Source organism: Lacerta agilis, chromosome 15 (assembly GCF_009819535.1).
Source record: "Lacerta agilis isolate rLacAgi1 chromosome 15, rLacAgi1.pri, whole genome shotgun sequence".
Lineage (NCBI taxonomy): Eukaryota > Metazoa > Chordata > Lepidosauria > Squamata > Lacertidae > Lacerta > Lacerta agilis.
In genome coordinates this window covers 5271154-5294095 of record NC_046326.1, presented here as the reverse complement: position 1 = coordinate 5294095, position 22942 = coordinate 5271154, and the positions used below count along the sequence as shown (strand labels likewise).

Here is a 22942-nt window from a genome sequence, read left to right as displayed (position 1 = left end):
GGTTTGCCCAGTGTGAAAGGTTATTTAATTAAATTACAGCAATCAGGAAAGTGACTGTGGTTATTTTCAACAGTTCAGTCCCGAAAGGGGCTTGTTCAAGTCTGAGATGAGGTTGGAATAAACAGCAATGATGAAGGCATTTAGGCCTGTCTTTTAGCCTCTAGCCATTTTATGCTGGTTCAAAGTTGTTGGTCTCACAGGCATTACTTCTGCCACACCCTTGATGTCAAGGGGGGAGGTGAATATGGCTGTATTTTATTAGACTCTAACAGGGGATGAGAAACAGAGTACTTAAAACATCCTGGTTTTGCCTAGGGCGGTGGCGGGGGGGGGGGCATCAGTGCAAAATCCCATGGCTTTTCTGACCTATTTCAAATGAATTATCCAGCAGAGGACTTTATGAACTTTCCTCCTTGTATTTTGTCCTAGTTCTTCAATGCATTTAGGAATGTGCTTTAAAATCTCCTCAGAATGCCCACAACTTCATAGGGGGTTTGTGGTGTAGGGGAAATGAAGAGTATTAATTGTTATTATCATTGTGCACCTTGGCACCATGGCACTTGAATGATGAGAACAGTTCCTTCCCTCTCTATCGATTGACAGTAGACTGACTGTGTCGTGCAGTAACCTTTACCCAAATCTGTCAGACCAATGTCCACTTTTGTGCGCAGCAAGTTGGGTTTAACCTAAGATGGGCAGACTCTGTGATGGATTTCTGTGATTATGCTGCAACAACGACTATTTGGGCTTCTCATGCCAGCATCCATAGCTAATATGTGCACTCTGGTGGAATGACAATTGGGATCGCAACTGTAGTAATTGATATTGTAGTTGGCATTCTGTTTGGATTGAATATATATATATATATATATATATATATATATATATATATATACACACACACACACAATTTTAACAGGGTATAGTGACCCTACCATGGAACAGAGTGAAAGGACAGATGGATATCCAAATATTTAATAATTTTAAGTATTTTTTTCCTGCCTATTTGACAAATGTTCTTCTCTATCAGGTTTTATGTCAATCTATTCCCCCCACCACAGCCCCACTAAAACTCAGAGAGAGAAACAAGCCTATAAGTCCTGCTCAAAGCCCACTGAACTAAATGAATTACTCAATATGAGTTTATTGGGGCTTAGGTAATGCTCGTAGTGTATATCAGATGCCATGCTTGACAGATCACTGTAGACTGAACTTGTTCAGTGTCAACAGAGTAAGAGAAGTAGGTCTTCCTCAGGGACATAGAATGAGTCTAGCATATTTTTTCTTCCATGTAGAAATGAAACAAGATGATACAACATTAAAGCTTGTAAGAATCAAAGGCCAATCCCACTGTCTCATAAACAAATCAAAGGATACGTGTTGCCTTGTAAATGTTGTTTTAGGCTTCTGCTGTAAATGACTGCTTTGCTAAAAGTACCAAAGTAACATTTAAGCTAAGACTAAAGACCATTTGCCCTTTCCCATAGCAGTAATAATAATTTTAAAAAGGCAAATACAGTATGGTCTTTGGTAGCAATTGCTAAAACCTTATCATGGGTCCTGGAGGCAGTGGTGAGAGCAGGCTGGCAGGCGAATTGCAGATGGACAGTTGTATCCCCAAAAGCAATGAGCAGATCAAGGGCATTTCTTTCAAATGTGTGTAATTAGGTGTCTGTGCTTTCCTTCAATCCACTGATGTAATTTTGAAGAAAGGAGAAATGCAACTGTAAACTGACTTTTACAGCAACTACTTATGTATGGCATTTGAGGGCTAGAAAATTCTCTTCTGTCATACGTACAGTAAATGAGTGTTAAAAAAAAGGACGCAGGTGGCGCTGTGGTCTAAACCACTGAGCCTCTTGGGCTTGCTGATCAGAAGGTTGGTGGTTCGAATCCATGCAATGGAATGAGCTCCTGTTGCTCTGTCCCAGCTTCTGCCCATGTAGCAGTTCAAAAGTATCCCAGTGCAAGTAGATAAATACCGGTAGGTGGGAAGGTTCACTCGGGTTTCTGTCATGGTGTTCCGTTGTGCCAGAAGTGGTTTAGTCATGGCCACATGACCCAGAAAGCTGTCTGTGGACAAATGCCAGCTCCCTCAGCCTGAAAGCGAGATGAGCACCACAACCCCATAGTTGCCTTTGACTAGACTTAACCATCCAGGGGTCCTTTAAAAAGGTAAAGGTAAAGGTACCCCTGACCATTAGGTCCAGTCGTGGACGACTTTGGGGTTGCGGCGCTCATCTTGTTTTATAGGCTGAGAGAACTGGCATTTGTAAGCAGACAGCTTCCAGGTCATGTGGCCAGCATGACTGTCGAACCAGAGCAGCACATGGAAACGCCGTTTATCTTCCCGCCGGAGCGGTACCTATTTATCTACTTGCTCTTTGATGTGCTTTTGAACTGCTAGGTGGGCAGGAGCTGAGACTGAGCAACGGGAGCTCACCCCGTCATGGGGATTCGAACCGCTGACCCTCCGATCGGCAAGCCCTAGGCTCAGTGGTTTAGACCACAGCACCACCTGTGTCCCGTAGGGGTTCTTTACCTTTACCTAAATGAGTGTAAGTTTGATAGGATTTGCAGTCAGTGGCATATCTGGTTGCAGACCAGGCTTCATGCTTCAGTGGCTGGTATCCTCTGTTACACTCCTCCTACGAAGGTGGGCCTCTGATTATTAAGGCAGGGTGCCATTTACATTTTCCAAAATTCCCATTTTTCACAATCTCTGAAAATACTTAATGGATATTGCAAGAAAATAAACTGCCACTATGTAAGCCAGTGCTGTCAAGTATCCCGTTTTCCCCGGGATTCTCCCTTATTTCAAGCAGTTTCCCGCTGCTCTCCCTTATTTTTTATTTCCCTTAAATTTCCCGTTTTTAATGGAACAGCTCCTCCTCTGCTGGCCAGGAACTGGGTGGGAAGACCTCGCCTACTTGGAGAGAAAAGCCTCAGCGCTCAAAGCAAGTGGGAGCTGTTTCCCGTGCTTACATCAGCCCCTATCCGTTGCCGCCGAGCCCCTCAGCTGGCCAATATGGTTAGCTGGCGGGCGGAGCCTGGCTGCCTTTGAGCAGCTGCTGCTTCCTGTCCTGTTTTGATGGGATCAGACAAGAAGACGATGGGGCTCCATCGCACAGAGCACATGGCTGCCCTCCTCTTTGCTGGCTGCCCTCCTCTTTGCTCCGCTCCGAGCCCGCTTGGAGTTTACATTGCTGCTCCGCCCACTTTTGCTTCTGGCTCCGCCCACCACTGACATGTGACTGTCCCCGAGATAGGTGAGACTGCTGATCCCTTATTTTCAGATCCGAAACTTGACAGCTATGATGTAAGCTAGGGGCCCAGGCACTATACCTACAAGATTATATACATGCAATCACTGTTATATACATACAATCACTGTTCTCTTCAGGAAAAGGAGTCCTGCAGATAGCATCTATCTCATCAGGAAGTCTCCATACAAAGTAGGAACTTGGCCTTTAGTGTGATGGCACCTAGCCTTTGGAACCCTCTCCCATTATATACCAGCCTGGTATTGTCTCCATTACTTTTTCAGCATCTGTTGAAGACCTTTCTTTCCCCAAAAGCCTTTTAAGTGGATATTTTAATCCCAGTCTGTATCTGTGTGGGACATGAAATTTTATAACTGTTGAATCGCTTTGGGATGTTTTGTGGGATGTGATTCAGAAATGAAACGAACCAACAAATAATAAATAGGGCATGACAAAGACTTAGGGAATGCGAGAAAAGCGAACATGCTCCTACTTCCTCATGGCCCTTGAGTATTTGCATTTGACAGAGACAAGATATCCCAGATATAAATAGCTTCATTAAGCTGATTTGCAACTGAAAAGGCTCTATCACAAAAGATAATGAAATGCTCTTATTGTATCGAGCCAGAATTAGTAATCTGGCCAGGAATTTCACTTTGTCTGTCAATATTGTCCTTCTAAAGCCATAAATCCTGTCCACCTTTATGGGTCTTAAAGCCACAATGTATGCAGTGCATAGCTTGTGACCCACTAAGCCAAACCCAGCTTACTTGCCAGATATTATTATTTATAGAGGGATGTAGCTGTAAAGATTCAGTGCTATATCACATATCAGCAGTGCATGAGGTACTGTATGACTTGGTGAGTCCTACCGGATACCCCAAAATCATCACCTTTTAACTGCCCTGACCTGACAGTAGAAGGCAGTTAAATGTTAGTCCACATTGGCTCATCCTAAGAACCCTTGAGGATTCCTATCAAACCTTGAACAAGCTTTAAAAAGAATGCTTGAATATATGCCTTCCCTGTATATTTCCTACATCAAGTAGGGGGAAAATCTCACCTGGAAATGGGAAAGTCAAGCTTTGACACAGGCGATGCTCAAGGTATCAACCATCCTGCCATTGTGGGGCTTGTAGTTTTCAAATATGAAGTGCCATGATTTCCTAAGAGGAAATTATGTTCTGTGCATAACTTCCAGCTAAGGAGAGAGCTAGGATGTAAGCTCTCCACACTTTTCTGCTACCCGCTCAAGAGAGGTAAGGCTCAGAGAAAAGTGAGGTTTATGTGAATCAAAGGGTGGTTATAAGCCCCATTTCAAGTCAGGCTAAGGTAAAAAAGAAATGGACACAAATTAAAACGAAGCCAGAATTTTTGAGTGGGCAAAGTTCATATTTAGAGCTCCCCATTCCCCCAGTGTGTTACCAGTAATAGGACACAAACTGCATGCAGGCCACAGACGAATCAAAATTATTGAAAGGTGAACATTTACCAACAATAATGGCCAATGCAAAGTTCTTTGATGTGCTATAAAATGCAATTGAGATTTGGCAAATTTCAATAGGAATTCTAGAACTTATATCAGGGATCTAATCTGGCCAAACTGCGGAAGGCAGGGAAAGATAGGTGTGCCTGGCGTGTCCATGGGGTCACGAACAGTCGGACACAACTGAATGACTGAACAACAACAAATCTGGTTAGCAACAGTAGACTCTATGTGCTCAAAATAAAGAGAATTTGTGGCTAAGCTGTTGTATGCAGAAGGATTGTGGTATAGAGTGATAAGCTTGCTGAGATATAAATCGCTTGGTCCACCTGAGGAGTACTAAGCACAGAGGTGCCCTGATGAAGGTGGGGAGAAGTAATACTGCAACCTCCTCTACTAGTATTGAGCGCAGAATTACACCCCCAACGCATAATTCCTTAATGTAAACTGTAGATATCCCAGACTGTATCATGCAAACCTGCTTTGACCATGATTAGTGCTAAAACTATGGTTAACAAGGACACTGTTGCAGTTATAATGTTAACAATAGTTAGCTTCAAATCAGGAAGGGAGAAGGGAATCTTGCCCAAGAAAGGGGAGCCCGTGAACTCAGTAAATTTCTAATCTTCTAACTATAATTAAATAGTCTCTAACTGCCCCCAAAATGCTGGGACCATCATGCAAACCCTTAAACCATCATGGCTTCTCACTTTGTCATGCAGAGTCCCGAATTCCCACCACACTAAAAAAGAAAACCTCAAATCTTTCTCCACTTTTTCATTCATTGCCCCTTCCATCTCCTGGCCAGGGAAAGAGAAGCAGCAACCTACTTTGGGTTCTCATTCACATGCCCTTCTGAGCTGCGCAGAAACATCATGCACAAAGGGAATGGTCTGCTCTGCAACCAAACCTCTTAGAATCGGCCCGGTTTCTTTGCATTGCTGCCTCCCCTTTCATTGCCAGTTTTGTTTGGGAACCTGAAGTGTCATTGAGCCGCCGCCACCTGTGTGTGTGGCAGGCGTTTCCTCTTTGTCTCCTGCTTGGAGAGAGATGTAGAGAAATATGTGGCTTAAAATTTCTAGAGTGGAAGGGGATTTGGGGAGATGGGGAAGGGTCCTCTGAAGCAAAAACACTTCCCTTCAGAATCCCCTTCCTGTCTGGCTTCTCATGTGGACAGGAAAAAGGCATTGATCTCTCCCATGAACTGAAATGGTGGCACCTTCTGAAATCTGATATGAGTCTCCCCATTTTGTGCATTTGGGTGAAGGGGAGTCCCAGGGCAGCTGGGGGAGAGAGTGCCTGGGTCGGGTGTATGTGCAGCTGATCCATCCAGGATTCACACCAGCACCAGGATGCTACAGTCGCTTATACATTCATAATTTGCTCAGAAATCGGAAATACTGAAAAAAGGGAAGTTTATGCATCCCCAAACTCAAAAGTTTATATGTTCCTGGACCCCAAAATAAACATTGGGATTATTTATTAAATTTGTTCCCAGGATAAAATCACAATGTAAAAACACAAATGCAATAAAAATGGATGTTCAAAGATATTCTGCTTCCAAAATACTCATAAATGCATGATAGTCATGAATGCATAAATACTCATAAATGCATAGTCTACACACACAAACATACATACATTTAGTTGTATTTATTGATTTGGGGTTTCTTTTTCCCCTCAGGCTTTCCTAAATGCAATACATAAATTCAAAGATTTCTGTGCTCAAAATATTGCAGCATTTGATGTCTCCTCTAATAACTTTAGTGGTTGACCAGGAGGAAATGCACAAGCAGTGATACTGATGTAGAATGAAATGTCCCTACTTTCATCTGAGGAAAGTTGGAGGGTGTGTAATAATTCAGAATCAGAAAGCATTGTATATGCACCAAGCTTTTCTTATAAGGAGATGAAGTAAGTAAAGCATATGCTTCTACAGGTATATTTGCAAGTCCTTAGTCTTACTAATATATATCATCTTATGTATTCTGTGCAGGGAGAGTGGTATATTTTCAGCTCATGTCAGTAATAAATAATCACCCATTCCATTCTCACTGCTAAATATGATGCCTGACTGTTATTTGTATCTCTTCTATTACAGCTAGACAATTAGGGTAGCATGAAAGCAATTTCTTCTTCTTTGGCGATCACTTGTAGCCAAATAAGATTGTCTTGCATGAACATAAGTGACTGTGGAGGCCAATTCTGGATCCACATGTCCTTCGACAGTGGGGACAGAGGTTTCCGGGCAGAAGTTTATCACAGTGAGGGTTTGCCTAACGTGCCTTCCTCTTAGCATATTTCTCCCTTTCGTCTTGGTTTCAAGTGTCTTCAAAGTCCATGACACCTTTGGTAAAGGCTTTTCTTCAAATGGAGGGCCTGCAGGACAGTATTACCCAATGGCCGGTGTTTAAACTACATTTTCTTTAAAAAAATTGCCTTGAGACGGTCTTTAAACCTCTTTTGTTGACCACTAGCATTACAGTTTCCATTCTTAATTTTGGAATAGAGTAGTTGCTTTGGAAGATGCTAATCAGGCAACCGAACAACATGACCAGTCCAACGAAGTTGATGTTGAATGATCTTTGCTTCTTCCAGTACACTGGCATTAGTTCGCCTGTCTTCCCAAGTGATGTGTAAAAAATTTCACATCATAGGAACATGCAAGCCCACTCACCATGACAAGCGAGTGAGATGAAAGCAACTACAATAATGATAGTAAGACATTGCTCAAATGCACTGCTTTGCTTGAATTTAATATTGTTTGTCTCCATAGCTACCAAGTTCCAGTAATAAAAAGGTAGATCTACACCTTGCGGTACTAAAGACATATGGAATACAGGTCCTGCCTAGTAACTTAAGCAATGAATCAAAGGGTGGATAACTGTAAGAACTGGACATGGGATATAGGTAGATGATATATAGATGGATAGCTATACAAACACACACACTTTTAAATAAGCAAACATGCAAGGCAAACGTACCTCTTAAGTATGTTCGGAAGGAATAGTATGTTCTAAGAAGGAATCATGAGTTGGTTTTTACAAAGTGGAATCATATAGATCAGGGGTGGCCAGCTCCCAAGAGACTGCGATCTACTCACAGAGTTAAAAACTTGCAGTGATCTACCCCCTTTTGGGGGGTTCAGGTCAAAGTTATTGAGCTTTTTTAGGGAGGAGGAAAGCCCCATTTTTTGGCATTCAGGTAAAAGTTGCTGTGGTTCTTTAGGAAGGAAAACCCTTTTTGGGGGGTTCAGGTCCAAGTTGTTGAGCTTTTTATAGGGAAGCAAAAGTTGTTGAGGGGAGCCAGTGATCTACCACAGGTGTCCAGTGATCTACCAGTAGATCACAATCTACCTGTTGGACGTGCCTGATCTAGATCAAGGTAGTAAAAGAACATCTCCTAATAAAATACCTGCATTTTCATGGACAAGTTTTTGGTTGTTCAACTGTGTGTGTGTGTGCGTACACCATAGCTGTCAACTTTTCCTTTTTTGCAGGAAATTCCCTTATTCCAGCGCTGTTTCCCACTGCAAAAAAGGGGAGGTTGACAGCTATGGTGTACACATGCATGCTATTGAGCTCATCTCCTGCTTGCAGTCATCCCAGAGGCGTCTGCCTGACCTCTGTAAGAACAGGATGCTGGACCAGCTGGACCTGAAGAAGTGTGCATGCACACGAAAGCTCATACCAATAACAAACTTAGTTGGTCTCTAAGGTGCTGCTGTTAACTGTGGTCAATGATTTTTAAAGGGTTCAAGGAATTATTTTGATATGAAAAGCAAAGGTGAAGGACATTTGACTCAGCCCTTGAAATATATAGGAAGGTTCTTGCAGGTGGACAAATCTCTAGGCATTGGTCAGGCTTTCTGTTCACATAGGTGAACTCTGTTGCTAGCCAGTTGTTCTTCCATCCAAGTCCTTATATCCAATACAGCAACTGTGATGTGTGTGTGTGTGTGTGTATTTGGTAGCATAATTGGAGCACCTGTTCTCATTGCTTTTGGTAAGGCTTGATGATATTTGAGCTTTCCTAAGAAATGTGAACTCTCAAAAACATGACCCAAGATCCCTTAGAAATAAATGTTCTCTATTGTTTCCAGTTGTGGAAGCACAAAATTGGAGGAGAGCAAAGAAAGGAGATGACAATTGTACAATCAGCACAAAAGAAAGAAGGGGGGGGGAAACCTTCTTTGCTTTTCTGGCAAAGTAATTGTGGGAAGATCAGTATTAGTTTCTGGGTTAACATGACACAGGCTGTCCTTCCCCGAAATAATGCAGTAGTCATAATCTCTCTCACCCACACACTCAAATAACTGGGCACATATTGTTTTAAGATTTTAACATATTTATTCTAACTTTTCTTTTATGCAAATTAGATGTCATAAGCATATATAACATTTATGGCTACCTACAATATAATTTTAAATCATAATTATTATTACCGGTATTTTTTAAAAATAATTGGTTTAGGCTATCTCATACAAAATTAGTACTTTGCAGCTTCATATAATCAAATTGTATGCATGGCACCCAGGTTCCAATTCTAATCAAAGTTTGAGATCCAGGTTTGAGATAAATTTGCAACCCCTGATGTGTGCAGAATCTCTGTACTACCTCGGACGCAAGGAAAATACGGTACTCTGTTTCAGCTCAGGTGAAACAATATCTGTCCGTATTGCTGTATTCTGTTCCTGTTTTCTGAGTGGTGAAACATTCCCGGGGCACAATGCTTACCTGACTTTCATTTCTTTTGGATTCTTATTGGTGTCTTGGAATATTTGCATTTGCTTGTTTGTTTTTCTGCAATTGGGCAGGTGGCGTGTAGGTGGGGGCACAGCTTAAATCTGTCAACAGCCAGCTAAAGTCCACCACTCCTACACCAGATACTAGGGATGCTTACAAAGCCCAAAATACAACTCTCTGTGACTTTCTCTATCATTTTACGACTTTCTTTCATGTGGCGGGGAGGCAGGGTAAGCATGAGGTTTTTTTTATTCTGACCATCACCACACCTTCTTGGGTCATCTTGAGATGTATCACCTGAATCTTCTTTGGCGATCACTCATAGCCGAGTAAGATTGTCTCCCATGAAAATGGCCTTAAGAGTGAGTCTGTAAGTGACTATGTAGACCAGTTCTGATCCACACCTGAATACCACAGGCTATCAACATTCTTTTTTAATAAGAGATGGGCCAGGTATTGCCTCAAGGCAGTGGTGAGTAACCTCAGGCCCAGAGGCCAAATGTGGTTCTTGGGATTCTCCTCAGATAACACCTTTTCCTTAGCCACTCTTCACAAGTCACACACTTCACTCACCCTCTGTGAGTATTTTTGCCCAGCTGGAATGTTTCCTTGCTTGCATGTATAGATGGATGATAGATAAAAAGGGTTCTTGAGTATGAGTAGAAACTAGCCTACTGCACAAATGTAACACCCACTTTTTTCCTCTGGCCCTCACCACCACTGGCATGCGCCTCTCAGAAGCTTGCCTAGAAGGAAATGTGGCCCTCAGTTTGAAGAAGGTTCCCCAACCCTGCATCATGACAGCCACATTAATAGCCCTGCTCACAGAAATCTGAAATAAAACCCATGAGTACATTTCAAATATGAAGCTTGACACTGAATACAGACACCAGAGTTGAGCTTAGTTAACCCTGACTCAAATTAATAACCTTTCAGGGCATCTGGTGGTGCCTTAAAGACTGTGACATGGCATGAAATATCTCTGGAAGAGAGAGAAGAGAGAGAGAATCCTTGGGGATGCACTTAGCTCTTTTTGCCCTGAACTGTTTAGAAAATGAATGACTCTGCTGCAGAAATGAGTCCAGAACCTTCCGTAAGCTTGACCTTTCCTGCAAATGTCTCATTGCTTTTCCTGAGAGGTAAAGAACGTGAGGTGGAACAACCTGCTCATTTTAACGGCAGAGCCTGTTTTTACTTTACGCTGCCACCTGCTGAAAAGAGGTAATGACTAGTTTTAAGCTGAGTTAGAAGGTATAAGGTTGAAGGAACAAAAATAATGGTTATGTGTTACATTGCATACTTTAGTCCCCTTTAGCTTGAAAAGTCAGAAATCTCTCAGCAACAGGCTCCATCTTTGACATTCCCTTTGCCTGCTGCTCACCACCCCTGGAAAACAAAAACACACACACACCCCACCTTAGTGAAGCTTCAAAAATCCCTTGGGATATGAATCTAGATATCAAGGTTGGCATCAAGGATTGGCACGGCCAGGCACCTGCCGAGGGCCCACACCCCAGCAGGGGTCCACTGACCACAGCCTCCTTTTCCCACCTCTTCACCACTGTAAGCTGCTTGTTCACCTGTCTCTCACTCCAGGCAATAGTGGAGATGAGAAGGTAGGGCAGGAGATACCACCTCCTCATGGTTCATTGCCTCTCTGCCAGATAAGCAATTCAGGAGACAGCAGAGAAAAAGAAGAGGAGCATCAGAAACAGCTGGTCATAATTGTGGTGTGGAGGTAGACTCACGGAAGGAGGGGAGTCTACATAAGGCCCCTCCAAAACATGGAGATGGCTCTTCCAGAGTTTGTAACTGGGATTTCCACTGACTTCCGAATGAAAAATGAAATGATGCTCCTGGGGTTTATTTGAGGGAGGAAGTAAAATATTCCTCTGCCTTTTCTTATTTTCTTCATTCCAGACCTGGCAGGGAGCAAGATGGCTTGAGAAGGAAGAGCAATGTTCTGCTCCAAGTGGGACTCACTCACATGGGGTTCTGCTCAGACAGCAAACACCCAGATGGTTTTGTTCTTCCTTCCCAGTGGGATACCTGGAGAGGCCCAATATATTGTTTTCACACCATTCACTCTCCAGGACCCTCATTTTTATGCCAGTAGTACGAGAGAGGAGAACACAGATTCTGCTCACCATGGGGGTGCCAGTGAGTCCTCATTGTTCCAGCTGTTGTGGCAGAAGGGCTTGGGGTGTGGAGTTCTACCACCATGAGTTTCAGCAGTAGTGACAATTCGATCCCTTCCCATCAAAGCTTTCTGAGCTTTCCCAAAGAAATTTCTGGCAAACACTTTCCTCTTCCTCCCCGAGAGCCACCTTTCAGCTCATAACACAAGCCTGGGTGAGGGGTCTCCACCAGCCCTTTCTACCAATTACTCCTTTCCCAAAACTTAAACATGCAATGGAGGAGGCTGGAGACTTGAAGGGCTTGAGACAGTAGTGACAGAGGCCAGCAGGGACAGCTGGCACTAGAGGAAAAAAGCTTCCTCTATAGGACCTGGTTGCTTCCCACACTTTGATATCTCAATCAAATCTACCCGGATGTCATACACAAACACTGAAAATGTTATCATAAAGTGAAGAGAGTCATTTGTTTTCTTAACACATATACCGAAACATGCTTTCTAGGCACAAGTCAGTGTTTTAAAGCTCTTTGTCCAAGTGGTGTGTGTGTGTGTGTGTGTGTGTGTACGTGTGTGTGTGTGTGTGTGTCCTGCCACTTTCCCCAGGAAACCTGTTCTTCAGCACTGAATTGGAACAAATGGCAATTCGGGTTTTCTGTGGATTCAGCAATAAAGAGTGGGTTTTCACAGGGAAAGCACTGGAGCAAAAAGGAAAAAATAATGTTCTGATATGGAGCTCACTAAGCCAAACCTTTCACTGCCTTGTCATGGCGAAGGGGCTTGAATAACTGAGGGAAGCCATGAGCTATGCCATGCAGGGCCACCCAAGATGGACAGGTCATAGTGGAGTGTTTAGACTGAATGTGATCCACCTGGAGGAGGAACCGGCAAGCCACTCCAGTATCCCTGCCAAGAAAACTCCGTGGGTGCCTGGCGTGCTCTGGTCCATGGGGTCACAAAGAGACGGACATGACTGAACGACTGAACAACAACAACAAAGCCAAACCTTGACTTGCAGTAAGGGTCCATAGAGGATTGAAAAGGATCAAAGAGACTGTGAGCTGCTCTAAGGGTTGGGTTAATGTCATGTGGGGACCAGGTCATGATCAGATGATGGAACAGAATCCTCTACTACACTCTCTAGGTCAGTACACTAGCTTAGGGACTCCAGAGCAGACAATATGGCGAACATTTCTAACCACATTTTGCCCCTCAGAATTTGCCGCCTGAGGAGGAGGAGTTTGGATTTGATATCCCACTTTATCACTACCCGAAGGAGTCTCAAAGCGGTTAACATCCTCCTTTCCCTTCCTCCCCCACAACAAACACTCTGTGACGTGAGTGGGGCTGAGAGACTTCAAAGAAGTGTGACTAGCCCAAGGTCACCCAGCAGCTGCATGTGAAGGAGTGGAGATGCGAACCCGGTTCCCCAGATTATGAGTCTACCGCTCTTAACCACTACACCACACTGGCTCATTCTGCCTCATGGAAGGGCTGGCCTTGATTGAGGATCTATTCTGGATCTTCCACCCCCAAAAATGATTCTCCTCCCCAGAAGAAGGAAAAACAAGTTCTTCGCATACTTCTTCATGCATTGCTTAGTTAAACTCACTTGGATCGCTTTAAAGGAGGATTAGATAAATTCATGGATGAGAGAGTTATTGATGGCTACTTGCCACAATGGCTATGCTCTGCCTTCACAGCTGGTGGCAGCAATGATTCTGAATACCAGTTGCTGGAAACCACAGAATGGGAAAGGGCTCCTGTTTTTGAATCCTACTTGCTGGTCTCTCACAGGTATCTGGTCAGCCACGGTGAGAACAGGATGTTGGACCATTGGCCTGACCCAGCAGGCTCTTTTTTTTACGCTGTTATGAGTTTCTTTAGTATGTTAAAAATAAAAAATAAAAAAATCCTTCCAGTAGCACCTTAGAGACCAACTAAGTTTGTTCTTGGTATGAGCTTTCGTGTGCATGCACACTTCTTCAGATACAGTATGTTGTTCCAGAATACTAGCTGAAAAGTGATGATGTTGTATGGTAGCACACTACGAAATAAATAAATAAAAGTACTTAATGTTGGTACCATAAATGGTAAATGTGGAAAGGCCTATGCATCTTATAACCTGTTTGTTTGTTTTAAAAATTGTGTTTCTATGACTGGCTTCTTCCATGTCTCTTGGCCCCATGGAATCCTCCAGGATTCAGTTCAGGAGTTCATGGCCACTTGAAGGTTGTTTTCATTAGCATTTCTATGGCAAATAAAACAAATACCAGCGTAAGCAAATCGGTTCATTTTGATAATCTCCTGTTTTATACAAACCATGGTCAATTGTTTCTTTCTCTCGCACACAAAACAGTATTGTTTTCCTATCCCAACCCATTCTTTTAGCTGAATATTCTTTTCAAGTATGAGTGCTTTAAAGCTGCATTTCAAAACAAATCTCGCCCACCTTCTCTCTCGCGGAGGAAAGAAACGTTATTAGTTCATAGGCAGGTGTATCATAGAACCAGCGAGTGGAATGCAAAAAAAGAAAGAAAGAAAAGAAAAGAATGTGTTTGGTTCTAGAAAGCGAATGTTTAAATTAGTTTGAATTGAAAACATTTGTCAGATTTGCAGCTTCAGCCTGCTAAATTTGGTATGAAATTACTTTCATTTTGAATCTAAGGTTGACATTTCAGTAATTCTACTTTCGCTTTGAAGCTTGGGAAAGTGTCCTTTGGACTTCTGATATCTGAGATTTTGAAAGCAATGAAATTTTATTTTGAATAGCAGAAATTTTGATTGTTTCTGTGAAGAGAGAGAAACACTGACACCCCGTTCTTCAGAACTCTATAGACCTCAGCTTAGTGGTGGAACAGCTGCCTTGCAGCCTGGCGTGCAGAATGTCCCAGATTGAATCCCCAACAGCTCCAGTTAAGACTGGGAATCAGTGGCATAGGAAGGGCGGGGCGCAGGGGGCGCTCCACCCTGGGTTCCAGGGGAGGGGGGATGACACTTGGCGGCCCCTCCCACCAGTCCCCGCCGCCCGGAACCCCATCCGTGCTGCTCCACGGATGGCCAGGGCAGCCCCACGAGCCACCGCTCACCTGGCAGCTCCTCCAGTTGCTGCGGGAGCAGCAGCGCTGGACGGGATCCACTGCGCATGCCCGGAAATTCTGAATAGTTGTGAAACTTCAAGGTTTTTGTTTGTTTGTTTGTTTTTAAACACATAAGAATGTACACCATTCAATCACCCCTAATTATTTTGAAGTAAGAAAGAGAGAAAATTGCTTCCAATCCCAGTTGTGGATGACAGAATAAAGTGAATTACTTTCCCCCCAAAAAAGCGCTGGAACTATTTATCTGCAATTTGGCAGAGTGCACCCATTCCATAGAGGCTCCTGTGCCTATACATGTCATCCATTTTGCCCCCAAAGGGGTAAATGTTGCATTTTAAATTTTCCCATTACAGTGGTACCTCAGGTTAAGAACTTAATTCATTCCGGAGGTCCGTTCTTAACCTGAAACTGTTCTTAACCTGAAGCACCACTTTAGCTAATGGGGCCTCCCGCTGCCGCCGTGCGATTTCTGTTCTCATCCTGAAACAAAGTTCTTAACCCGAGGTACTATTTCTGGGTTAGCGGAGTCTGTAACCTGAAGCGTCTGTAACCTGAGGTACCACTGTACAGTGAACAGGGAAGTACAGAAGTTCATTTATACTGAACAAACCAGGAGCCATATTACAGTCTAAAGTGATAAGAGCACAGAGCAACTCAGAAACAGATCGGTTTAAAAAATAATAATAAATGCATAGATAGAAATACAAAGCAGATCTCGGGGCTTGTGCAGACCCCTAGTAAATAGTTAAAGTATGTTTACACCAACTTCTGCACAAGCATGTCAAAAAGTGTGCCGTTGAGAGTTAGTCTGCATTATGATACTATGAGGGGTCAGTGAGATCACAACCAATCTTGGAAGTAGGCATCTCTGATGTAAGGTATTTGTGGCAGTCTGCCTGACTTTAGCTTTATCAATGCACAGATGTGCACTAGAGGGGAAAGAAGCAAATGAAAAGAAGAAATTGAAGGAAGTGCCAAAGCACATATGCTCTAATTCCAGAATTGTGCTTGGAAATTGTCGTTGTTTTACAAGAACTCAGAAGGAGAGGAATGAAAGGCAGAGCAAAGCATGAAACAAACATAGAGACAGAAGGGCAGAAATCCCCCCCCTTTTGGTCACCCTAAACTACACTCTTGTAGGTGGTGGCCCAAATTAGGGATGTTTGAGGAATTCGATTTTTGCAGGTGCTTGAGTCATCCAATCTATTCAAACGTGATTCACACCCCTCAGATTAAAGTGTGAATGGCAAGTTTCACACCAAATGTTCCAGCACCTCATCTACACCTATACTTTATAATGGGTATTTCTTGCAATAAAATGAAATAAAATAGAAACGTGCATTATGGAAGAAAATACATTTAGGAATTTGTACTTTAAGAGATTAATTTAAAGCACAGATCAATATAAAAAACAGGTTAATGCTAAAAAAAGGACATACAAGAGCTGTGGTGGGTAGTGTCTGATGGGATTGATAGGGCAGAAAACAGGGAAATGGGTAAAGTCAGCCAACTAATGTTTTGTCGCTGTTCCTGGATGAGTTCTGCAAAGGCATCACTGAGACTAAGGAGGAGAAGTCATCCTGGACTGATATTTAAGTAAGAAGGCAGCAAGTGGGAGCTTGTTGAAGGTAGAATGAGGTTGTGGGATGGATCCCATTTGCCGTAATGGACCAGCCTATACTGACTATGACTGAACCAATATGAAAGTGATACAAGCTGTAAATAGACTGATTCATGGAACCATAAGTTGGAAGGGTCTAGTCCACGCCCCTGCTTGATGCAGGAAATCCAGGATGGGGCGCATTCTCAATAAACAGCCGCCCAGCCTCTGGCTCCCGTCTAGTGTGTAGCTAGTCACACACAACAAATAGCACCACCAATGCATATTTCCAACTCCATCATAAGATGCACTCATCCAGTTCAGTGGTTTAGATGCACATCATGATTTGGATTCAGATGTACATCTCCATTGGCTATGCACAGGAAGCCTACTTCAGCTCATGGTTCAAGGCTACTGTCTACTCAGATTCGCCTAACCAGATATCGGAATGTATACGAGCACTGATCCCTTTAGTTCAATTACTGATGCCTTTCTCAGACTGTGCAGAGAGGAATGGTGTTTTCTGCTCCTTTGCACCCAAACAAAGATAGCTGGGGGCAGTGATTACCAGCCAAGAGGAATTTTGGGTATGGAGGAAGTCACCTATAAGTGGTTTTCACTGTCTTGACTCTTGCATTTGTGGCATGATGCTGGGCAGATGTGAAACTCCACAGAACAAACTGATAGCATGTATTCAGATGCCTCCCCAGATACAGGTAAACTTCCAGGTCAACTGTCTTAAATTTATTTGGTTTCTCCCTCTCCCTCCCACATTTTCTGGGGAAATCAGTGACCCTTATAATCTTTTGTATAACTCCCAGTGATTAAGCCTGAAACAGAATTCACTTGAGACTCAGTTTTGAAAGCACAGATCAATATAAAAAACAGATTAATGCTAAAACAGGACATACAAGAGCTGTGTTGGGTAGTGCCTGTCGGGATTGATAGGGCAGTAATTTGAATGTAATTTGAATTTCAAATGTAATTTGAAAGATGTCTCTGTCTACGGCAGGGGTAGGAAACCTGTGGCCCCCTGGGTAGTTGGATGATCTGTTTGGATGGACTGTCTGCAGAGACTTATAAAATCCAGTAAATTATTTCCAGTGAGGAGAACCGTTAATAGTGCTGAGGCCCTTGTCTATCTATGGAGTGGTGAGATTGCAGGGCAGTGAGCACTATTGCTCCTGAACACCCTCCTTGCTGAGACTGCAATGTGTCCTGGTACTCTACGGAGTTGAAAACAGTGGAACAAGATGAATGATAGTTGTCATGTCACTGGCACAAGACCCACTTCAAGTATTAACACAACTTAGAGTGCATAATTGTGCCTATGTGTGGTAGTGACAGAGGCAAAAAGGGGCTATTTTGTCTCTGTCATTGCATCCTCACTTAGTCATCCAGCAGAGCTATTTTGAGTAAACAAGGCTTATTAACATTAAATCACCCGCCCCCCGCCCCCCGTGTGCCAATAAATGGAGCATTGGGGCATTTGGTTGTCTTTTGTGGTGCTTTTGCAAGGCGCCTTGAAGATAAAATCACCTGACTGCCATTATCTTGATTCTAACATGGATGCTTTTCTAGGTTTGATCTATTAAGATGAGAGGACATTAAATAATGCCATCACCCACCTGAAGTTTGAAGCGGCTTTGTCCATTTGACCAGCTCATTTTAATGCATGTGTGGATCATTACCCCTTTATCTTATTTTAAAAAGAAAACAAAATAGAAAATGTTGTGTTGCTGCTGATGCTACCTGGGTTGCAGCTGGATTTTGTCTAACCAGGGGCGTAGCAAGGGGGGAGTAGGGGGTGGTCTGCCCCATGTTCCATAATGGAGGGGGTGACAAATTATCAAGGAACAATTACTGCCCTACTAGGGTGGTTCATTAAAAAAACTTTTTTGGGGGGAAATGCCTGCTCCAAAGGTCTTAACTTACTATACTAGGGATTATATAGCTATATATAAAATTTCATGCATATCGGTTAATATCTTGACCCTCCTCCACCCAAATAGCTGTTTACTTGGCTGTTTTCCTATGAAATTTCAGTTCAGTGGAGCACTTACTGTTCCCAACCCTAACCCTGTGTAAAGCCATCTAATTAGACTTTAATTTGATTTTTAGATTTTTTAGGAGGTAATTTAATTATTGTTTGATTCTATACCAATGTTATGTATCTGATGTTAGCCACCCTGAGCCCGACTTTGGCTGGGGAGGGCGGGATATAAATAAAAGGTTTTTATTATTATCACTTGTTATTGTTCCTTTGTAAGAAAATATGAAATAACGTAAAACCATTTTTGCAGGGGGGGGAATCAATGGGGGGGGGTTGACAAGAAATTTTCCGCACCGGGTACCACCTGACCTTCCTACGCTTCTGTGTCTAACCCAAGCTTCTTTAGATGGAACATCTGAGAAATTCCAAGGAAAGCACTCAGAGTTTGCACCCAGCAGGGCTTCGGATTTCTTAGATTTCTTAGAGCAGAATGGTGTGGTTCCTGATCAGATAAGGCACCTGAGGAATTCAAAAAAGCTTCTCAATAAGACTAGGAAGGCTTCTCCAGGAGATTCCATAAATACCTGATGAACAGAAAAGTCTCTGAGATCTGTTTCAAGCTCTACAAACACACAGTTTTGTACCATTTTGTCTTAGTTTGATATTGAGATTTTTTAAAAGTTCTTTTTAAAATATCTACACTAAATCCATATGTAACAGAGAATTGCCTGCAGCTCCTTAGGTGCCAACTTGTCCCAGTGGTTTTCTGCAGTGCAGCAAACCTACATGATTTTAATGTAAATTTATTATCGTTCTTTCTCCCCCTTTCTCCAACATTATGGTTCCCCACCCCCTTCCCAAAGCCTCTAAATCATATGTTAGGAGCCTTTGATTTCAAAAGCCTTGTCAATGTTACACATGAAATAAAATGGAGAAATGAAGGGAGTTCTTGTGTTCTCACAGTGGGAACACAAATTGCACAAATCAAACCAAGAAGGAAGTTGCTGGCAATTTAAAATTAGCAGCAATTTGCCTATGGAAACAAATTCTACACATGATTTCCTTTTCTTTGCTCTCTCCCTTTTACTTGTCAAATGTATCCACAGACCCCATGAACAAGGGAGGAGGGGACCCCCCCACCCGCTGCTGTCTAAAGAAAAGATTAACCCTTTGTTCTTAATTATTTGCCCCAAGAATGGAATTTTTTTTTAAGTCTGGGAGAGCTAGATCAGCATTTTAATTTTTATTGATATTTTCATTTTATTACTTGTTATCCTAGGCTGGAAAAACATTTTTTTGGCTGGAGGGTTTTTGTTTGGTTGTTGTGTTTTTAAAGGGGGGCAAAAATTTCTGCTCTCTTTTATGTCTTTAGAAAAGGTTCTTTTAAACAGGCCAGTGTAATCACTATATATGCATATGGGGACATTTCTAATTGTGAATAATAGGCAATGAGTGAAGTCATACTTGTGGTTTGACAATATATAAGTATGTCTGTTTTCCTCATTAATAGTGCACTTGGTGGTAAAACAGCCAGGTTGGACAATACCTAGAATTGGATCTGGCCTATATGTGTAATGGGAAGAGGCAGTGTTCCTGACCTGACCATCAGGTCTTTCCTCAGTCCAACACTCAAGGGCATCCATGAATGGCATCATTAGATTAGGTACATTATTTATTTATTTATTTTAAAAAATATTGTTATCCCACTCTTCTGTCCCAAGGGTTTGTTCAAAATAATTTACATAATTAAAAGAGCAGTAAAGCAATTAAAATGCAATTGATGTGCAGTCATGTGACACCCCCCCCCCCCCCCGAAAAGTGGTGCAATTCCAGCATTTTGTCTCACCTGCACATTCTACTGCTATTTCTGCATTCTGCTGACTCTTCTTACTACATGCAATAATCAGGAAGGAAGGCCAACTCTGGCTTTTGCCATTGGCTAGTTAACTAATAGTTGCTGTGTGTGACATTATGAAACTCAATAATTGGTACTTGAATTTGCTTCCTTCCTTCTTCCCTCTCCATTCTCTCTCTCTCTCCCCCCCCCCTTTGTATCACGTCTATTGAATTGTGATCCTGTGGGCAAGGAATCTCTTATCTTTTGGACTCTGTATAGTAGCACTTACAATATTTGAGGTGCTCTATAAGATTATGTCACCAGCACCATCTTCGTAATGCAAATTTCTCCTAATGTGCACTCTTGCATGCAATTTTGTCAACGACGCACATGATTTGTAAAGCAGTTTACGCTAACAGATTGCATTTTTGTATGCCGTTGTCACTGATACAATATTTTACTTTATTAACCACTCTCCACCCTAAGGTCCCAGGGCAGCTTACAACAATTAAAACACAATGTTAAAAAACAGTTCAAAACAACTTTTATATGCTTTGTTTTGCATGATTTTCCCTAATACATTTTTGTAACCATTACTTACGGTTAAATTTGAAGAAGTATTAATTTCGAAGGATGGCTGTATTTTGGTTCTCATATTGTTTGGAAAGTCCAAATCAGGTGGGTTCGCCTTTAAATGCAAACTGAACCAAATTTCTTCCCCATTCCTAAGTATACAGGAATATACAAACCAGAAGCCTTCACACAGGTTCTGGAGAAGCCACTCCACAATAAAGAATGCCCAATTGCTTAAGTTATGTCCTTCAAAATATTACAGGAGTGCCATCATTTAAGCCAATTCCTCATGCAGCATCTAAAGAGTCATACCTACGCCAGCAGGGTAGATCAGATGTGCTATTCCCACTAAAAGCCAACAATGACACCTGTGTCCTGAGTGTCAGTCTTTTAACACTTTGCCAGTGCATTTGGATGAATACCCAGGAAACTGTAGCCCACCTGTTGGATTCCAGCCACCATCAGCCCCAGCCAGCATGCCTCCCCCACTACTAGTTTAAAGGGCACCTATGCAGTGGATCAGGCCTCATTTCTGGGACAAATGTATTGCTCCCTATGGGAAAGGTACATAATTTAGGCAACATAATAAGGGAGAAGGGGATTTCTGAAATTTGCCCATAACTGTTGGACTGTGCAAGCATACAGTCGCTTTGTAACTGGTCACCTTTGTTGGTTTCAGCAGTCCCTGGCCTTTCCCAGGAGCAGCTAACCATTCGGCAACTGCTTGCTTGTATGACAGCATACTTGTACTAGCAAATTGTTTCAATAGGAATGTTGGCAGTTAAGATGCCTTTCCAAAGGGCAGAAGCTTCAATAGGCAAGACGTAAGATCCCCCCCCCTCTGTTTCTAGAAATCAAAAGGGGCTGGCAATTGAATTCAACTCAAAGGAAACAAGAAAGCTTCTTGCTTCTTCCTTTTGGGGTGTGTGATAACAATATCCTGACTTCTAAAACACCACTTTTCTCCTATCCATTTAATGGTGGTGCCTTGATGATTAGCAAGAAGCATATTATTTCTGCTACATTAGTTCTCTATTACTGGATTTCAACCAGGATTTGATGTGAGGTTTTTATTTTTATTTTCACATCGCTCTGCTGCCAGAGAAGCAGAAGAAACAATCTTTATAGCTATGCAACAATATACTGTAAGTATCATGGAATAGGTTAGAACTGGTGTACGGAAACCTTGGCCCTCCAGATGTTGCTGGACTATAACTCTCACCCTCATGTCTGGCCATTGGCCATCCATGCTAGGACTGATGGGAGTTGCAGTTTGGCAACATCTGGAATGCCAAAGGTCCCCCCCACACCTGGACTAGGATGTAGGGATGTCTCCCCAGGTTCCCAGAAGCATTCTGTCAAGGACAGCCTCTTATCATTAGGTACTTTCACTACCATGAAAAAAAGCAGAGAGTTTGCCCCAGTTTGCCCCCTTGTGGGGTTTAGGCAAATGTGGATATGTGTTGAAAGAGCTTCTATGATATCCTTAATGTGGGATGGTAGTCAAAGAAAGAAGAGATTGAACTCTAAGGGCTCATCCAGATTACCTGTTCAATGAACATTCATCATGATTTGCTTTCACAAAGCTTATGCAGAGGTGAGACTATGACTGGTCGTTTTGGAGCATTTGTTCTGATTTGCTTACAGAGTGGTTATACAACAAGGAGCATTCTTCTTGATTTGTCTGTGCGCTTTTTATATGCCTACCTGCTAATCATTTGTTCATCACACAATTTGCAGTGCATTTCCCCATCACCTTCCTCACCACACAGTCTCTGTGCATCTTAAAGCAGACTTCTTGTGCTAGGGTGACAGAGCACCTCACTCCACTTTAATGGCACAAACATAAATTTTTGGTATGTGCTCGAATCCTTCCTGCAAAATGCTAAGAACGTGGAGTGACCTAAATAAAGGTATGGATCTACAAAGCCTCTGTTATCATTTGCAGGGTGAGGAAGAGGTTAAGGAGCTTTTTGTCTCTGCTTCTGAACTGAGTGTCTATAGTAGCCAACCAGGCATCACCCAAAAGAGAAAATGCGTCACCATAAATGTGCTATGTTTTTTGAACTAGGGAGCTTTTCAAATAGATAGAGGATGCCTTCAAACAGAGGACTCTCCTCTGACAGCCCTTCAAACAGAGTGCTGTCTTTTATAAAGTAGGACACATGGGCATCCCGTAGGTGGCAAAATGGCACAAAAAAATGATGGAA

General features: G+C 42.6%; 1 protein-coding gene across 4 annotated transcripts in view; it reads left to right on the top strand.

Annotated features, from left to right (window-relative positions):
- LRRTM4 (leucine rich repeat transmembrane neuronal 4) overlaps positions 1-22942 on the top strand; it is a 419213-nt gene that overhangs the window by 4109 nt on the left and 392162 nt on the right. The gene's annotated exons all lie outside the window — the stretch shown is intronic.